Source organism: Engraulis encrasicolus, chromosome 5 (genome assembly GCF_034702125.1).
Source record: "Engraulis encrasicolus isolate BLACKSEA-1 chromosome 5, IST_EnEncr_1.0, whole genome shotgun sequence".
Lineage (NCBI taxonomy): Eukaryota > Metazoa > Chordata > Actinopteri > Clupeiformes > Engraulidae > Engraulis > Engraulis encrasicolus.
The window spans coordinates 57,521,668-57,527,706 of NC_085861.1; positions in this window are offsets into that span (position 1 = coordinate 57,521,668).

The window sequence follows — 6,039 nt, forward strand, 5'->3', positions numbered from 1 at the left end:
CTGTGTTGGGGATGAGATCGTTTGTCTCTCCATAGTCAATGATGTAGTTCACAACAGACCTGTATCCTGAGTCCTGACTCGTCCCCTTCTTTGATGAGCTCCAGGATGGTAGTGTCATCAGCATATTTGATTATGATGGTGTTGCCATGGCTTGAGAGAAGGTCATGGGTATACAGCGTGAAAAGTTTGGGACTGAGGCAGCATCCTTGTGGAGATCCCGTACTGACTGTGAGCTCAGAGGACACCCGCCCCCCCCATTCTCACCACCTGTGGTCTCTCTATAAGGAAGTCCAGAATCCAGTTACAGGTGTGAGTTGGGAGGCCAGGGTCTGTCAGTTTCTCAATCAGCCTGCCTGGGTGGATGGTATTGAAGGCAGAACTGTAGTCCAAAAGCATTCTGACATACACTCCCCTACTCTCCAGGTGCTCCAGTGTGTGATGTAAAGCTATTGCTACTGCATCATCCACTGATCGGTTGGGACGGTAGGCAAACTGAAAGGGGTCAGTAGTGTCCTGGACTGTATAATTTATATGAGCTAAGACCAGTTTTTCAAGGCACTTCATGGCAACTGATGTAAGTGCCACAGGCCTGAAGTCGAATTTCACAAACTCTCATAATGGTAGTTTAAATGTTCCTTACCATTCTGTTGCAGAAGTAGGTCTAGTATCAGGGCTGGTTTGGGACCACAAACCGGCCCAGGCATTTTTGGCATAGACCTGCCCTCACCCTAGCCTGGGCGAATAGCCGACTGTTGACTACGTCAATCAGTCTGGCAAAAGCCATGAGGAATCCGTCTCCGTGGTCGATGGGAGATGGTCTGATCTTATTATATAATTTAAATTAATTGAAGTTCCAAACTCAAATTAAAACTCATATTGTGCTTTATTAGCATGCCTGTTACGTTATAGCGTCGCAAAAGCATACAAATAACAAAACGAAAGTGTGAATATAGTTACCTTAACCAATCAGTAACAGAGCTCGCGGGTGAGTTCTACGTCACCACTCTCAACTGTTTGCTGATTGGCGAAACACTGAGAGAACCGAGCTCGAGGCTTTTGCCAGACGATGTGCGGAGTCAAAATCTTTGGGTGGAGTACAGAGGATGGCGTTGCGAGGCTACCCTCACCCCCATCCCAATACTACAATTATGATGGGCTCAGTGCACTGTTACTGACCTCGCATTTCCTGCTTTTTATCTGGCAGGACAGGCCTTACCTGTAAGTAACAAAACAAAGTATCTGGGGCATATACTGTCATTACTGACCAGATGAGTGATGATGATGACATCTACAGGCAGCGTTGCATGTTATATGCACAAGCTAACATGCTGGTAAGGAAGTTTCACTGGTGCACTGATAGCGCTAAAATTAGCCTGTTCAAGGCATACTGCACCCCTCTGTATACTGCACCCTTATGGGCTAAGTATAAAAAGGGTAGCCTACAGAAACTACAAGTTGCATACAATGATGGGCTGCGCATTCTCCTTAAGAAGCCCAGGTGGAGCAGTGCTAGTGAACTGTTTTGTGGTCAAGGGGTCATCACATTCCATGAATTGTTGAGGAATTTAATGTAGGTATAAATTTATCTGCAAGTTGGTTGGTTCATGTCATGAAGTTATTATGCTGCTGTCTAATCCTGCGCTTCGTGCGGTGAGATACCAGTCATACTTACATCATACATACTACATCTTTTTTTTTTCCTTATTTCTTATTTTCTTGTTTTACTTTACTTCTTTAGATGCAGAGCGGATGACCCCATCATCATTTCACTACAAATTATATGTATGTGACAAATAAAATAACTTGAACTTGAACTCATAGTTGGACTGGACTGCATAAACCCACTCCTGCACACTTTATCTGCATGCTTTATCTGCATGCCTTCTCTTCACTTGGACGCTGCTCAAGCGTGTGTGGGGTATGTGTGCATGTGTGTGCGTGCGTGTGTGTGTGTGTGTGTGGGGGGGGGGGGGTGTTGGTGCGCGCGCGCGCGTGTGTGTGTGTGTGTGTGTGTGTGTGTGTGTGTGTGTGAGTGTGTGTGTGTGTGTGTGTGTGTGTGTGTGTGTGTGTGTGTGTGAGTGTGTGTGTGTGTGTGTGTGTGTGTGTGTGTGTGTGTGTGTGTGTGTGAGTGTGAGTGTGAGTGTGAGTGTGAGTGTGAGTGTGAGTGACACAGCGGCTGACTTGTGTTAGCCCATCTTTCCAAGGAATAAAATGCACAATGTACTATGCAGAGTGACTTCTGACACTCCTGGACAAATGTCTTCGACTGAAGATGTTGCGTCACAAGGAGGGCACGACCTGGCTAACTATGGCACATGTGAGACTGTGGACACTTTATAATTTTTTGGTGTGTGTGTGTGTGTGTGTGTGAGAGAGAGAGAGAGAGAGAGAGAGAGAGAGAGAGAGAGAGAGAGAGAGAGAGAGAGAGAGAGAGAGAGAGAGAGAAAGAGAGAGAGAGAGAGAGAGCTTTTTCACTGCATGTGTGCATGTGTGCATGTGTGCATCCGTGCGTGTTGGCTTGCATGCTTTTGTATTAACTGTGGTGAGCTTTCTTATTTCTCCCGGCATTAAAAACACCAAGCACAAATACACAAATCCAGTAACAATGGTAGATGGTGTGAGATGGGAAAATGATCGAGGTAATGTAGTATCCAATTCAATCTGCCCCGACCCATCCATCCTGCTTCAACGACTACCGTCCCGTAGCACTGACACCCATCATCATGAAGTGCTTCGAACGGCTGGTCATAACAACAGCTGATATGCAAACTGGACAAACAGGGCCTCAGCACCTCCCTCTGTAACTGGCTGCTGGACTTCCTGTGCCAGAGACCGCAAGCAGTGTGCGTCGGCAACAACACCTCGGACACTATCACGTTCACAGGAGCTCCACAAGGGTGTGTTCTAAGCCCTCTGCCCTTCACCCTACTCACACACGACTGCAAAACAACCCACAGCACCAACCATCTGGTGAAGTTTGCAGACGACACAACCCTGGTGGGACTCATCACCAACAGCGACGAGACACACTACAGGACAGAGGTGGACCACCTAGCCAAGTGGTGCAGCGACAACAATCTCCTACTGAATGTCAACAAGACAAAGGAGATTGTTGTCAACTTCCAGAAAGGTCCCCGCCGACTCCTGCCACTGACCATCGATGGTGCTGCTGTGGAGAAGGTGAGCAGCACTAAATTCCTTGGTGTGCACATCAGCGACGACCTCTCCTGGACCACCAACACTGCATCACTGGTCAAGAAAGCCCAACAACGCCTCTACTTCCTGCGGAAGCTGAATCATGCCAGTGCCCCACCAGCCATCATGACCTCCTTCTACAGAGGAACCATTGAAAGCATCATCACCAGCTGTATCACTGTTTGGGGCGGAAGCTGCATTGATTACCCAAGCAGCAAAACACGTTTTCTGAACCAATTGACACGTTTTTTAACGGTGTCATTTAGGTGTTGAATAAAACCAACGTGTCAAACACGTTTGTGGAACGTTTTCTTTGACACGTTTGCAAAAACACCTTTTAAAAGCGTTCAATACACGTTTAGGTTTAGTGTCAAATGACACGTGAAAATACCAACGCATCTGACACGAAATCTGAACGTACAAATTTGGTGTCAAAAGACATGTTTTTCAAAACACTGATCTGACACCAAATTCGAACATGCAGTTTTGGTGTCAAAAGACACGTTTTTTAAAACACTGATCTGACACGAAATCTGAAAGTACAGATTTGGTGTCAAAAGACACGTTTTTAAAACACTGATCTGACACGAAATCTGAACGTACAAATTTGGTGTCAAAAGACACGTTTCTTAAAACACTGATCTAGCACTGAAGTCCAAGTTGTTTTTGTCTGAACTGGATGCAGCTGTGCAGCTCGCGCTTGGCCGGTTGCTAGGCGACCGCTCTGATTAACTGAAAATTCACTTCTTTTGCCTGACCTGACAGACCTTCACCCTCTTGATTTCACCGTAAACTTTTACTATTTTATCCTTCATCTTTCATATTTTCACCTTCTTTGACTTTACCCACATCCTCTTTACTACCAACTATCAACCCTCCTTTTGACAATTTCTCTTTCTGGATCTACAACGTGAAACTTCAAACGTGAAACTCCGGTGAGTTGTCATTAGCATTTCGCTAATAACATTTACTCATTAGAAACAGTGGGGGCTTTTAGACTGTAATGAAACATGGTTTCCATACTTCTAGCCTACCGTTACGAACATTGTATTGTTCTATAGACTAGTATTTAAGATTACTACAGGTGCCACCTCTGTATTATTTTATTAATAAGGTGAGAAGACATAGAAGTGTGTTGACAAGATTTTGTTTCATATTTCATACATGAGTCGCTTGAACCCAACGGACATTACAGTGAAATCCTCGCGACCAGCAAATCATGATTTTTAGAGTGGGCTCATGCAGCTGCGGCCCATTATGATATTTGTCATAAGCATCACTTGTTGAATAAGTTCTTCTTTTCATGTTTCAGGTGAAGCCAACGCAAGAGTCCTCTTCAACATTGTCAACAGAAAGCCCAGACACAGACTGCACTCCAGCCCCTTAAGTCCAAGTGGCAGCTTGTTTTTAAAAAATAAATACATGCATTACACATATACTTTTCTTCTTTTGCATAACTAGGCTAACTAAGGCTATAAACAGTTGTAATAATGGTAATGGCCTCATAAATGCTATAGGATAAAGCATAGGCCAAATTTTAAACCCCTAACAGAAAAAGCAAGCCCATATGGCGCTGCGGCAGGTTTTATTTCTGGTGTCAAAAATAGGTTTTGAACACGTAATAAAACCCAAATGTACACCTTATTTGTACGTCCGTGGACGTGTTTTTCCGAACGTGTTGTTTGACACCATTTTGAAACGTTTAGAGAACGTGTTGGACACCAAAAAATAACCCTTTCAGAACGTGCTGAGCACGTAATCGGGAACCTACAAATTAACCATATCTGAACGCAATTCTGAACCTATTCTGAACCAATTCTGAACGTGTCACTCACCAAAAATAAACGTTAAAAAAACGTGTTGGGCACGTTAATTTGCTGCTTGGGTACAACATGCCTTGCAACGTATAGTGAACACAGCTGGGAGGATCATCAAGGCACCTCTCCCCTCCCTGCAAGACATCTACTCCAGCTGCCTCACCCGCAAAGCCCTCACAATTGTGAGGGATGAGACCCACCCAGCACACACCCTGATCCGTCTCCTGCCCTCCGGAAAGAGGTACGGGAGCCTACGGTCCAGAACCACCTGGCTGGCGAACACCTTCATCCACCAGGCCATCAGAATGCTGAACTCCCTCCACCCCCTCCCTACACGGTCTGCTCCAGCCACCAGGCAGACAGAAAGCTAAGACTCTCTCTCTCTCTCTCTCTCTCTCTCTCTCTCTCTCTCTCTCTCTCTCTCTCTCTCTCTCTCACACACACACACACACACACATCTCTCTAACACACCTGTCTCACACACACACACACACACACACACACACACACACACACACACACACACACACACACACACACACACACACACACACACACACACACACACCTCTCTCTCTCTCACACACACACACAAACCCCTCACACACAGACACACCCACACACCTCTCTCTCTCACACACACACACTATTGCTGCTGTCACTGTTATTATTTATCTTATTGTATTGTCTACATTCTATATTTATATTATCTTCTGTTTACATGTTGAATGATAAATGTTGAATGTTAAATGATTATTTGTACTGTATTTATTATTGACCACTTATTGTTACCAGTCTATCACTGTTATCTGTCATGTCTTGCGCTTTATGTCAGTCTGTAAAATGTCAGTCTTGTATATGTCTTGTCCTGGCAGAGAGAAAACCTATGTCTTGTGCATATGAAGAAAGTGACAATAAAAGCTGACTTGTGATATCTTTATTATCATTAGTTTGTATTTGTATCTGGTTGGTCGTTAATTTGTTTAAGTTTTGTAGCCTAGTAGGCTATATCAACTTTTGCAGGACA